Here is a 14262-nt window from a genome sequence, read left to right on the forward strand (position 1 = left end):
CTTTTCCAATGAGTCAACCCTTCGCATGAGGTGGCCAAAGTATTGGAGTTTCAGCTTCAACATCAGACCTTCCAATGAACACCCAGGACTGATCTCCTTTAGGATGGATTGATTGGATCTCCTTGCAGTCCAAGGGACTCTCAAGAGTCTTCTCCAACACCACAGTTCAAAAGCATCAATTCTTCGGCGCTCAGCTTTCTTCACCGTCCAACTCTCACATCCATACATGACCACTGGAAAAACCATAGCCTTGACTAGACGTACTTTTGTTGACAAAGTAATGTCTCTGCTTTTAAACATGCTATCTACGTTGGCCACAACCTTCCTTCCAAGGAGTAAGCGTCTTTTAATTTCATGGCTGCAGTCACCATCAGCAGTGATTCTGGAGCCCCAAAAAAATAAAGTTTGCATTTCATGCAAAGATGGGCACAATAAAGGACAGAAATGGTAAAAACCTAGTAGAAGCAGAAGAGATCAAGAAGAGATGGCAAGAATACACAGAAGAACTGTACAAAAAAGATCTTAATGACCCAGATAACCACGATGATGTAGTCTCTCACTCAGAGCCAGACATTCTGGAGTGTGAAGTCAAGTGGGCCTTAGGAAGCACTGCTGTCAATAAAGCTAGCAGAGGTGATGGAATTCCAGCAGAGCTATTTCAAGTCCTGAAAAATGATGCTGTGAAAGTGCTGCACTTAATATGTCAGCGAATCTGGAAAACACAGCAGTGGACACAGGTCTCGAAAAGGTCAATCCTCATCCCACTTCTCCAGATGGGCAGGACTAAAGAATGTTCAAACCACCAGACAATTGCACTCATCTCCCATGCTAGTAAGGTTATGCTCAAAATCCTCTAAGCTAGGCTTAAGCATTTCATGAACCGAGAACTTCCAGATGTTCAAGCTGGGTTTAGAAACCGCAGAGCAACTAGAGACCAGATTGCCAACATCCGCTGGATCATAGAGAAAGCAAGGGAATTCCAGAAAAACATCTACCTCTGTTTCATTGACTACACTAAAGCCTATGACTGTGTGGATCATAACAAACTGTGGAAAGCTCTTAAAGAGATGGGAATACCAGACCATCTTACCTGTCTCCTGAGAAACCTGTATTCAGATCAAGAAGCAACAGTTAGAACTCTGTATGGAACAACTGACTGGTTCAGGATTGAGAAAGGAATACGACAAGACTGTTTACTGTCAACCTGTTTATTTAACTTATATGCAGAGCACATCATGCGAAATGCCAGTCTGGATGAGTTACCAGCTAGAATCAAGATTTCCAGGAAGAATATCTACAACCTCAGATATGTGGATGAAACCACTATAATGGCAGAAAGTGAAGAGGAACTAAAGAGCCTCTTGATGAGGGTGAAGGAGGAGAATGAAAAACCTGGCTTAAAATTCAATATTAAAAAAAAAAAAAAAGCTAAGATCATGGCATCCAGCCCCATCACTTCATCAAAAATAGAAGGGGGAAAGGTGGAACCAGTGACAGATATCCTCTTCGTGGGCTCTAAAATCACTGCAGATGGTGACTGCAGCCATAAAATTAGAAGACGACTGCTTCTTGGCAGGAAAGCTTTGACAAACCTAGTTCAATTCAGTTCAGTTCAGTCGCTCAGTCACGTCTGACTCTTTGCAACCCCATGGACTGCAGCACGCCAGGCTTCCCTGTCCATCACAAACTCCCAGAGCTTGCTCAAACTGACGTCCATCAAGCCGGTGATGCCATCCAATCACCTCATCCTCTGTTGTCCCGTTCTCCTCCCGCCTCCAATCTTTCCCAGCATCAGAGTCTTTTCCAAGGAGTCAGTTCTTCGCATCAGTTGGCCAATGTATTGGAGTTTCAGCCTCAGCATCAGTCCTTCCAATGAATATTCAAGACTGATTGGTTTGATCTCCTTGCAGTCCAAGGGACTCTCAAGAGTCTTCTCCAACACCACAGTTCAAAAGCATCAATTCTTCGGTGCTCAGCCTTATTTATGGCCCAACTCTCACACCCATACATGACTACCGGAAAAACCATAGCCTTGACTAGACGGACCTTTGTTGGCAAAGTAATGTTTCCGGTTTTTAATATGCTGTCTAGGTTGGTCATAGCTTTTCTTCCAAGGAGCAAGCATCTTTTAATTTCATGGATGAAGTCACCATCTGCAGTGATTTTGGAGCCCAAGAAAATAAAGTCTGTCACTGTTTCCATTGTTTCTCATCTATTTGCCATGAAGTGACGGGACCGGATGCCATGATCTTCGTTTTTTGAATGCTGAGTTTTAAGCTAGCTTTTTCAGTCTCCTATTTCAAACCTAGACAGGGTGTTAAACCTAGACAGTTGGCAAAGACATCACTTTGCCAACAAACATCCATACAGTCAAGGCTATGATCTTTCCAGTAGTCATGTACGGATGTGAGAGCTGGACAATAAAGAAGGCAGAGCACCAAAGAATTAGTGCTTTCGGACTGTGGTGCTGGAGAAGACTCTTGAGAGTCCCTTGAACTGCAAGGAGATCAAACCAGTCAATCTTACAGGAAATCAACACTGAATATTCATTGGCAGGACTGATGCTGAAGCTAAAGCTGCTATACTTTGGCCATCTGATGTGAACAGCCAACTCATTGGAAAAGACCATGATGCTGGGAAAGTTTGAGGGCAGAAGGAGAAGAGGGCGACAGAGGATGAGATGGTTGGATGGCATCATGAAGTCAACGGACATGAACTTGGGCAAACTTCAGGAGATGGTGAGGGACAGGGAAGCCTGGCGTGCTGCAGTCCATGGGGTCTCGAAGAGTCACCCACAGCTTGGCAACTGAACAACAACAAAGAAATCCTATCCATTTTTTTCCTACCTGAGAATCATGGAACATGACAATATGATTCTAAGGTTCATCAGAATAAGTGCACAAGATGAGTAAAGAAAATATTGACTCAAGGGAAGACTTGTCATACCGGCTACCCAAACACATGTGGAAATGACGGTGAGGAAAATAGTGCAGCTTTCATGCTGAAGAGACAAAATATCAACGGGACTGAGAAGACCCTTGAGAAGACCCAGTCACAGTCAGGGGCAGATCCTCTTTCTGCTTTGTCGGCAGAACTCGGCTTAGATTCTGAATTCCACTCTTGTGTGATTCACGAAGAAATCTTGCTGCGAGGAATTGTGGTGACCTGTGACCTAGTTCAACCCAAAGAAAACTTCAGGCCGATCCTTCAGGGGCTTCTGGGAGCCTCAGCCTCTCTAATCCGCTTGGACCAGCTGAAGGTGACATCTGAAATGGTGGCGGCAGCTCAGTCAGGCCCCGGGAGTCTCTTTAGAACTTTCTCTGTGCTTAAGGGTTCCCCTGATATAACTACTTGGTCCATTGCCTCCATCACAAGGTGCTTGTGGCCCTCAGGTGGCGTATAGCCACTTCCGTGAGGCCTTGGGAGATGAGAGACTTCATCAGTCTGTGTTGTTATTTCCTACTTTAGATTTTCTATTTTTTTTAAAGTCTGTGCTGAATTTGTTACAATATTTCTTCTGTCTTATGGTTTGTTTGGTTTTTTTTTTTTTGGCCACAAGGCATGTGGATCTTAGGGCCCCAACCAGGGATCAAACCTGCACCTCCTGCATTGGAAGGTGAAGTCTTAACCACTGGCCCACCAGGGAAGTCCCTCTAGTTTTTAGGTTTTTACCTTTGTTTTTTCCCTTGCTTAGGTTGGCTACTGTTCTATCTTCTGGTCTCGTTTTTGAGTTCTCAGAAAACCAGTTTGGGGATTCATTTATTAGTTCTCTGATCTCTCTGTGTTCCAATTCAGTATTTTCTGTTCTCATCATCCCTGTTTTCTACAATTTTCTACAATTTCTACAATGTACAAATATTCTACAAGTTTTCCTGTGAGTTTTTTTTAACCAAAGATGTTTTTTAAAGCAAGTCCTAAATTCTAAAGGTGGGCTTTTTCTTTCTTTTCTTTTCCATTTTTGTTATTAACGTTCTATGCCAAGCATGTGTTTTGGATTACTTTCTTTTCTGTTTTATTGAAGTTTCTTTCAGCTTCATATTTGATCACCGTTTCATCTGTCACTCTGCTCAACCATGACGCCCAGCAGGGGCTGTTCCTTACTGTGGTCTCCTATCTATTGGCTAATAGCTAGTCTATTCATTGGGGTCCTCTCGGAAACCACTCTGACTGAGGGCATTGAATGCCAGGAAAGGAGCACCTAGGACCACTGGGAAGTAGATGAGGAGAAGTGAGGCATGAAGTCACTGGAGGGATACAAGAGAAGATCTGGAACCTGGGAGGGCCACTCGGTAGGAGCTGCAGCAGGTGCCCCAGGGGCAGAGAGGGAGACAGGCAGTACCCCTCTACGCAGTCCCTCCCACCCTCTAGGCTCTGCTCAGGCCTCCTGCTGTTGATCCTAGCTGGAAGCCCGCTGAGCCCAGAGACTGGGAGAGGGAGGCAGCAAGGCCAGCCCCAGAAGGGCAAGGGAGAGATGAGGCAGGATGTGTGGCCAAACAGGCCTGGAGCAGTCCTGTAGCTGTTTAACATGCTGTCTATATTGGTCATAGCTTTTCTTCCAAGGACCAAGCGTCTTTTAATTTCATGGCTGCAGTCACCATCCGCAGTCATTTTGGAGCCCAAGAAAAGAAAGTCTGTCACTATTTCCATTGTTTCCCCATCTATTTGCCATGAAGTGATGGGACCGGATGCCATGATCATCGTTTTTTGAATGTTGAGTTTTAAGCCAGCTTTTTCACTCTCTTCTTTCACTTTCATCAAGAGGCTCTTTAGTTCTTCTTCACTTTCTGCCATAAGGGTGGTGTCATCAGTGTATCTGAGGTTACTGATATTTCTCCTGGCAATCCTGATTCCAGCTTGTGCTTCATCCAGCCCAGAATTTCTCATGATGTACTCTATATAAAGCTAAATAAGTAGGGTGACAATATACAACCTTGAGGTACTCCTTTCCCAATTTGGAACCAGTGTGTTATTCTATGTCCAGTTCTAACTGTTGCTTCTTGACCTGCATACAGATTTCTCAGGAGGCAGGTCAGGTGGTCTGGTATTCCCATCTCTTTAAGAATTTTCCACAGTTAAATGTGATCCACACAGTCAAAGGCTTTGGCATAGTCAGTAAAGCAGAAGTAGATGTTTTTCTGAAATTCTCTTGCTTTTTCTATGATCCAACGGATGTTGGCAATTCGATCTCTGGTTCCCCTGCTTTCCCTAAATCCAGCTTCAACATCTGGAATTTTACAGTTCACATATTGTTGAAGCCTAGCTTGGAGAATTTAGAACATTACTTTGCTAATGTGTGAGATAAGTGCAATTGTACAGTAGTTTGAACATTCTTTGGCATCACCTTTCTTTGGGATTGGAGTGAAAACTGACCTTTCCCAGCCCTGAGGCCACTGCTGAGTGTTCCAAATTTGCTGGCATATTGCGTGCAACACTTTCATAGCATCATCTTTTAGGATTTGAAATAGCTCAGCTGGAATTCCATCACCTTCACTAGCTTTGTTCGTAGTGATGCCTTCCAAAGCCCACTTGACTCCAGGATGTCTGGCTCTAGGTGAGTGATTACACCATCATGGTTATCTGGGTCATTAAGATCTTTTTTGTATAGTTCTTCTGTGTATTCTTGCCAACTCTTCTTAATCTCTTCTGCTTCTGTTAGGTCCATACTGTTTCTGTCCTTTGTTGCACCCATATTTGCATGAAATGTTCCCTTGGTATCTCTAATTTTCTTGAAGAGATCTCTGCTGCTGCTGCTAAGTCACATCAGTCGTATCTGACTCTGTGTGACCCCACAGACAGCAGCCTACCAGACTCCCCCGTCCCTGGGATTCTCCAAGGCAAGAACACTGGAGTGGGTGGCCATTTCCTTCTCCAATGCATGAAAGTGAAAAGTGAAATTGAAGTCACTCAGTCGTGTCCAGCTCTTCGCGACCCCATGGACTGCAGCCCACCAGGCTCCTCCGTCCATGGGATTTTCCAGCCAAGAGTAGTGGAGTGGGTTGCCATTGCCTTCTCTGGAAGAGATCTCTAGTCTTTCCCATTCTATTGTTTTCCTCTATTTCTTTGCATTGATCACTTACAAAGGGTTTCTTATCTCTCCTTGCTGTTCTTTGGAACTCTGCATTCAGATGGATATATCTTTCCTTTTCTCCTTTGCCTTTCACTTCTCTTCTTTTCTTAGCTTTTTGTAAGGCCTCCTCAGACAACCATTTTGCCTTTTTGCATATCCTTTTCTTGGGGATGGTCTTGATGACTGCCTCCTATACAATGTCATGAACCTCCACCCATAGTTCTTCAGGCACTCTGTCTATCAGATCTAATCCCTTGAATCTGTTTGTCACTTCCACTGTATACTCATAAGGGATTTGATTTAGGTCATACCTGAATGGTCTAGTGGTTTCCCCTACTTTCTTCAATTTAAGTCTGAATTTTGCAATAAGGAGTTCATGATCTGAGGCACAGTCAGCTCCAGTCTTGTTTTTGCTGACTGTGTAGAGCTTCTCCATCTTCAGCTGCAAAGAATATAATCAACCTGACTTCAGTATTGACCATCTGGTGATGTCCATGTGTAGAGTCATCTCTTGTGTTGTTGGAAGAGGGTGTTTGCTATGACCAGTGCATTCTCTTGGCAAAACTCTATTAGCCTTTCCCTGCTTCATTTTGTACTCCAAGGCCAAAATTGCCTGCTACTCCAGGTATCTCTTGGCTTCCTACTTTTGCATTCCAGTCCCCCATAATGAAAAGGACATCTTTTGCGGGTGTTAGTTCTAGAAGGTCTTGTTGGTCTTCACAGAACCATTGAACTTCAGCTTCTTTGGCATTAGTGGTTGGGGCATTGACTTGGATTACTGTGATATTGAGTAGTTTGGCTTGGAGATGAACAGAGATCATTCTGTCGCTTTTGAAATTGCATCTAAGTACTGCATTTCAGACTCTTTTGTTGACTATGAGGGCTACTCCATTCCTTCTAAGGGATTCTTGCCCTTAGATTCACCCATCTTGGTCCATTTTAGTTCACTGATTCCTAAAATGTCAGTGTTCACTCTTGCCATCTCCTGTTTGACCGCTTCCAATTTACTTTGATTCATGGACCTATCATTCCAGGTTCCTATGCAACACTGTTCTTTACAGCATCGAACTTTACTTCCATCACCAGTCACATACACAACTGGATGTTGTTTTCACTTTGGCTCTGTCTCTTCATTCTTTCTGGAGTTATTTCTCCACTGATCTCCAGTAATATATTGGGCACCTACCGACCTGGGGAGTTCATCTTTCAGTGTCCTATCTTTTTGCCTTTTCATACTGTTCATGGGGTTCTCAAGGCAAGAATACTGGAGTGGTTTGCCATTCCCTTCTACAGTGGACCATGTTTTGTCAGAACTCTCCACCATGATCTGTCTTGGGTGGCCCTACACAGCATGCCTCATAATTTCATTGAGTTAGACAAGCTGTGATCCATGTGGTCAGCTTGGTTAGTTTTCTGTGATTGTGATTTTTATTCTGTCTGCCATCTGATGGAGAAGGATAAGAGGCTTGTGGAAGCTTCCTGATGGGAGGGACTGGCTGTGGGGGAATCTGGGTCTTCAATAATAATAAATAGATAATTATTATTAAACAACATAGTCAATAATTAAACAATATAGTCAAAAATTACTACTTGATTGAACAATATTGAGCTATAGCTCTTCTTGAAAGATAAGGAAGTCAGCCCACTAGAAATTTCTCCCACCTCTCCTCCCTCTAACCCAGATTTCTTTTTCTGAATTAGTATTTCCGTAAAGTCACCCTTCCAGACATGGATGTTGCGTTTGGTGCAACAGCTCCCGATCTTCATGGACTTCATACTCACCGTCCTTCTTCAGAGTGTTTCCTTTCAGATAATCGCTCATTTCCAGAATGGGCTGATTATACCTGAAGCAGTTACAAAGATGCCCCTGGTCCCCCTCCACTGTGTGGGCTCACCACTCCCATCCAGTTAGCCCCTTAGATGTACCAGTTAATTTAAACAGTGTGTGCCTTGGCTGCACTCTTCAGAGACTGCCCCCTTCATAAATTAATAGAAAAAGCAACATTAGTGTCTGACAAAGGAGAATTCAGAGAATATGAAGTGGGACCCCAAAAGTACCGTTTTATGTCTATGAGGAGAGTACTTTGGCATCCAGAAGTCACTGTGAGGAATCTTTATGAACAGCCGTTCAGTGAAGCAGTTTCCCTGGTGGCTGGTGATTCCCTGGGATTCCCTGATGGCTCAGCTGCTAAAGCGTCTGCCTGCAATGCGGGAGACCCAGGTTTGATCCCTGGGTCAGGAAGATCCCCTGGAGAAGGAAATGGCAACCCACTCCAGTACTCTTGCCTCGAAAATTCCACGGACGGAGGAGCCTGGTGGGCTACAGTCCATGGGGTCCCAAAGAGTTGGACACAACTGAGCAACTTCACTTTCTTTCTTTTCATTGAAGCAGAGAAAGCACAATTTGCTGGAAATGCTCGAAGAAGAAATGGGCAGGAATATAACAGCATTTTTCTTGGGGTGAGACAGAGAAAAGGCTTTGAGTTGGTGTTTCATATTCTTTTAAAGGTTGATACAGCGGGTCCAGGCAGCAACAGGGGACCGGGCCCCAGGAAAAGAAAGTGCCTTCCCTTCTCGGGTCCTAGAGACAGGACGCTTGAGCTGTAGGGCCACTTGGGGAAGCCCCAGGGTGGTCAGGAGTCAGGAGAAGCTGTAGGTTAAGGCTGTCATTGGGATCTCTGGGGGCAAGGCGGACAGGATGAACAGCTGTGAACAGGGTGAAGACGAGTGGCTGCTTTGGCTGGGGGTGGGGGTCTCTAGTCGCCTGGCAGCTGGCTTTGGGATGATGAGGGTGGAGGAATATTGCCTCCCAGGCTGTCGAAACAGATGCAGGAGGCCTGGCACTAAATTGGTTTGCACATCTAAGACATACACCTGCCTGGGCCCTTTGCTATCTCAAGGAATTGGAGGCCCAGGGAAGGGCCGTGTTTCCCCAGCCAGAATGTCAAAACCCCATAATTTACAGAAACATTATAAATATTTACAATAGCACATGGTTGGCTAAAACTCTCTTCCATGACATAGGTATGGACCTAACAGGGTATACTACCTGAAGACATGTTTTCCTGGTTCCAAGGAGAAATTGACAAAAAGTGATCCCAGAGTATGCTTCAAAGGAAATTGGAAGCAATTGCTCAAGTGTCCGGGGCTTGGAGAAGCCCTCCCCACCCACAACTCCTACTATTGCCACTGCTGTGCTGTACTGTCCTGCTCCACACCTGGGCTCTGCACCTACTCCAGGTACCACCTCTCCCCAACGTTCTAGGATCGAGAGACGTGCTGACTTTCATCCCCCCCACCCAAAGGTACGCGCCACGGGGACAAGGCTGCACCTTGTTCTGCACCCACCCTTGGCATTTGAACATCAGTTGTCCTAACAGAGAAACTCCCAAGACATACCTGCTTGTCTATTGCCCTTGTTATCCAGGACAGGAAGGAAATAGCATCTTTGTCATATCATCACAGTAGGGTCCAGGCTCCCCAGAGATTGGAAGCTGGACAGAGTTGTGGTCTGGCCTCTGCTTCTCAGGGAGCTCCCTTTCGGAGATGCCAGTAGGCACAGTCACAAGCGACTACTGGGAAACAGGGCTCCATGGTTGGGCATTTGGCAGGGTTGGGGTGGAGACCCATGACCACACATGTCTGTCTTTTACATTTTTTTTTCCCATCCAGGCTGGCTGCCCCCATCCCTGGGACCTGGAGTGAGGCCTGACCCTCCTCCAGGGGCTCCTCCTCCCTTGGCGCTTTGTTTCCCTGTAGCTCTCGCCTTCCTCTGTTGGGTTGACCTTCAGGTCCCTGAGACGAGCAGGCAGGAGAACTTGCTGTCTGATGACGTCTCTATCCTGCCTCTCCGTACCTGTGATGATTGGGCTACTTACACAGTTTGAGGTTGGAAATGATTCTACTCCGGCCTCTAGAGGAATTTGTGCCTTAGCTCTGGTTTCAAGGGTTGCCCCTCTGAATGTTGAGTCTTTCTCGTGACTTCCGGCCCCTCTCTCTGTAAACGTGTTGACTCTTCCCTTTGTCCTCAGTGCTCTGAAGAAAGCATCGGGGGTGTTCCCACCCCAAGCCCTGGACCTTCTACATTTGGCCGTTCTTGTCCTGCAATTCTGGGAAAGTGATTGGAAGGTCAGTGCCATCTGGATGCCCCAGAGGAGACACTTGTAAACCCAGGGACCGCGATCTGGGTGCAGAGGAAAGAGACTCTCACCCTGTGCAGGTAGAATTTCACAACCCACTGCCCCCTTGCTTGATCCTCTGACTTTGTTGTTGGCTCAGTCAGTTTCCACTCACCCACGTGTGTTTTTTTTCTTTCTGATTTATTTATTTATTTATTTTAATTGGAGGCTAATTACTTTATAATATTGTAGTAGTTTTTGCCATACATTGACATGAATCAGCCATGGGTGTACATGTGTTCCCCATCCTGAACCCCCCTCCCACCTCCCTCCCCATCCCATCCCTCAGGATCATCCCAGTGCACCAGCCCCGAGCGCCCTGTCTCATGCACTGAACCTGGACTGGCGATCTGTTTCACATATGGTAATATACATGTTTCAGTGCTATTCTCTCAAATCATCCCACCCTCGCCTTCTCCCACAGAGTCCAAAAGTCTGTTCTTTACATCTGTGTCTCTTTCGCTGTCTCGCATATAGGGTTATCATTACCATCTTTCTAAATTTCATATATATGCATTAATATAGTGTATTGTCACCCACGTGTTTTCTCAGCTCCCAAAATGTTGTTGCTGGGGCCTCAGCCTCTGCCCTCTAGTTTCGTGGAGATTCAAGTTTTCTTCTCTCAAAAGTCTCTGGACTATAGTTTACGAAAGGGCAGAATTAGATACAGACGTGCAGTCTGCTCTCTCAACCTGAAATTAAACTCTGTGCATTTTTATGTTCAGAGCAGCTTTATTGTAACAGTTCCAACTGGAAACATCTTAAACCTCCTTCAGAGTATGAATGAGGAGCCGACTGTGGTCCATCACACAAGGGAATCCTGCTCAACAACAAAGAGGAAGGAAATACTGAAAGGTGCAGCCACCTGGGTGAACCTCCAAGTAATCGTGCTGAGTGAAAGAAGCCAAAAGAAAAAAAAAGAGTCTATATTGTGAGTCCATTGATATGTTAATAAAACTCTAGAAAATGCAGAGAATAAACATATAGTGATAGAAAGCAGAGGGGGATTGCCCAGGGATTGGAGTGTTGCAGGGAGGGGCTTTAGAGGGGGTGCAAGGAACTTTCTGGAGTGATGGCTACGCTCATCATGATTGTGGTGCTTTCCCAGGTGTATATATGTGCCAAAATGTGCCATGTTGTCACTTTAAAAAATATGTTTTTCATATGTAAGTTATACTTCAATAAAGCTACTTGAAATAAAGCACGTGAAATATGTTTTACAATGTAAAGAGCAATTCTGCAGTGAACACCTGGGTCAGCACTTGGCAGCTCAGTCAGCCCTCTTTCTACATCTTGTCTTCATTTTTGCAATCATCACGGCTGCCGGGAGCCAGCTCACGAGATCCCCACTCATGACAGGGTCATGAGAAAGAGGACTGATTCGAGCAAGGCTTCTCAGGCCTCAGGGATCCTCGGAAGGCTGCCTCAGCGCTCACCTTAAAGATATCTGTCTTTCTGATGTTTACTATAATAAACCTCTCCTTATTTTCTATGACTTAGGTAAAAGGCCTCTCCTGATTCCCTTCTAAAATGGATCATTGTGAAACCTCAAATCAACAAGGCCCCTGAACGGTAGCACCCTAAATAAAATTATCTGGGATATAGAGTATGCTGATCTAAATTCCTTTTGCTAACATATTAGTTTGTTTAATAAATGTACCTGTGCCTTTGGAGCTAATGTGCATAACTGCTCCCTAGTAATAAAACAGCATTGAAAAAAAAAAAAAAACAAAAACAGCATTGAGAGCCTCCGCACAGAAAGCCCCTATGGGCACAAAACGCTTCGCAGGAAAAAAGGCTTGTTAGGGAATACAAAAAATAGTGCTTTGTGGAACTGTTACTTAATCTATATTTACTCACTATGTTTTTACTCTTAACATATTTAGCCTATATAATAAAAGCATAATAGTCAGTGATTTATATAAGTAGAAGTTTAGCTTTAATACAAATAATAAGACAATTATTGATTTAACTGATGATTCTTATTTAGAGCTGAATTTCAGCTTGCTGTTCTTTGACTTTATGGAACTACATTCTTTTCTGTTAAGCTCAAGGCACAGAGTAAATTACTGAAAAGAGGTTTTACCTTGAAACTTCCTGTTGATGAATTCTTTCCTGATGTGCCCTATACAAAAGTGTTCTGATTGATCAACCTTTATCAATAGAGAGTGACAAGGTGTTAGCAGGCCACCAGGCCAGAAGATGATGTAAACAAAATGAGGCTTTTTTGTAACTAAAGACATGCAAATGGCTTCGATGAGGGTCGAAGCTGCTGGCCCATTGAGCTAACTTGATAGGCCCATTAAGATATACCCATTAAGCTGAATTGGTATGACTCTATACTTTACATTTGTTTCTATGTACCATAAAAAATATAAAAGCTGTCTTAAAAATAATAAAGGGGAAGACACTAGGAAGACACTTGGGAGACACTTGGAAACACTGAGACTCGCTGTGTCTTCTCATTTGCATCGCCGATGCCCTCCATCCTGAGGGAACCCCTGGACCTGCTGGAGCTGGACTCCGGCAAGTGGCGCCCGGGACAGGGACCTGAAGGTAATCCCCCCCAATCATTCAGCTTTCTGGTCGGATAGGCCCCCCACTGAGGGTACTGCAGAGCCCCCTGCATAAGAGAGGTAGGGTAAGGATAGTGGGTAGGTCAGAACTTTGAGAAGAATTTAAGGCCTCGAGAATAATTCTCGAAGAGAGAAGTTTTGAAAATATTTTTGAGAAGATTTTAAGGCCTCGAGAAAAATTCTCGAAGAACATTTTTGAGAAGAAAACTTAAGACTTTGGAAAGAATTTTGAGGGCAAAAAAGAGATTAAAATGGGTGATAGCGAGTCAAAAGAACGACAACTTTTTATACAAGTAATCTTACAATTATTGAATAAAAGAGGAATTAAGGTGAAAAAAGCTATCGTTCAAGAGCAATGTCCTTGGTTTCCAGAAGTAGGTACAGAAACTTGGGGAAAAGTAGGAAAACAATTAAAAACTTATTATACTCTGCACGGTCCAGAAAAGGTGCCTACTGATACCTTTTCCTTATGGAACATGATTAGAGATGCCCTAGATCCCGTGCATGAATCTAAAAAAAATATCTGTTAAAGAAAAGAATGAGGGAGAAGAGCCCAAGCCTAGCTATCAACAATTAAAAAATATGCTGGCTGCCATGACCACCTATGAGCTTATAGAGAGCAGAGATAAAAAAGAGGAACAACTTTCACTGCAGGATGAGGGAGATTTAGAGGAAGCAACAGCTCATTACCACTCTGATGAAAATTGGTCTTTTTTAGTCAGAGACGCTCCTAAAAGTTTAAAAGCAACGTCTCCAACTATACCATCCATAAATATGTGGGGAAAAGAGCGAGGCAAAAAAAGGTATGAGATAGACATCAGAGAGAAAAAAATACAGAAAAAAAAAGCAAAAAAGGCAAATAGCCATTTTAAATTTGAAGTGGAAAACTGTGAGGTTTTTGTCCAGATTTATGTGTGTCTCAGTATGTCTTTGTCGTTGTACAACACTGCTGAAGCCTAATTAGTCAACGAGCTCTATTTAATTGGCCTAAAAGAAAAGTAAGCGCTTACAAATCAGACAATTCTAAATACAAGAAAAAATAACCTAACTAAATTTCAGATTCACGTGAACTGAAAAATATTCAATCTTCAGTTCAGTTCAGTTGCTCAGTCGTGTCCGACTCTCTGCGACCCCATGAATTGCAGCACACCAGGCCTCTCTGTCCATCACCAACTCCCGGAGTCGACCCAAACCCATGTTCATCGAGTCGGTGATGCCATCCAACCATCTCACTCTCTGTTGTCCCCTTCTCCTCCCACCCCCAATCCTACCCAGCATTAGGGTCTTTTCCAATGAGTCAACTCTTCGCATGAGGTGGCCAAAGTATTGTAGCTTCAGCTTCAACATCAGACCTTCCAATGAACACCCAGGATTGATCTCTTTTAGGATGGACTGATTGGATCTCCTTGCAGTCCAAGGGACTCTCAAGAGTCTTCTCCAA

Source organism: Giraffa tippelskirchi, chromosome X, assembly GCF_054371585.1.
Source record: "Giraffa tippelskirchi isolate mGirTip1 chromosome X, T2T-mGirTip1v1.2.pri, whole genome shotgun sequence".
In the NCBI taxonomy this organism is placed as follows: Eukaryota; Metazoa; Chordata; class Mammalia; order Artiodactyla; family Giraffidae; genus Giraffa; species Giraffa tippelskirchi.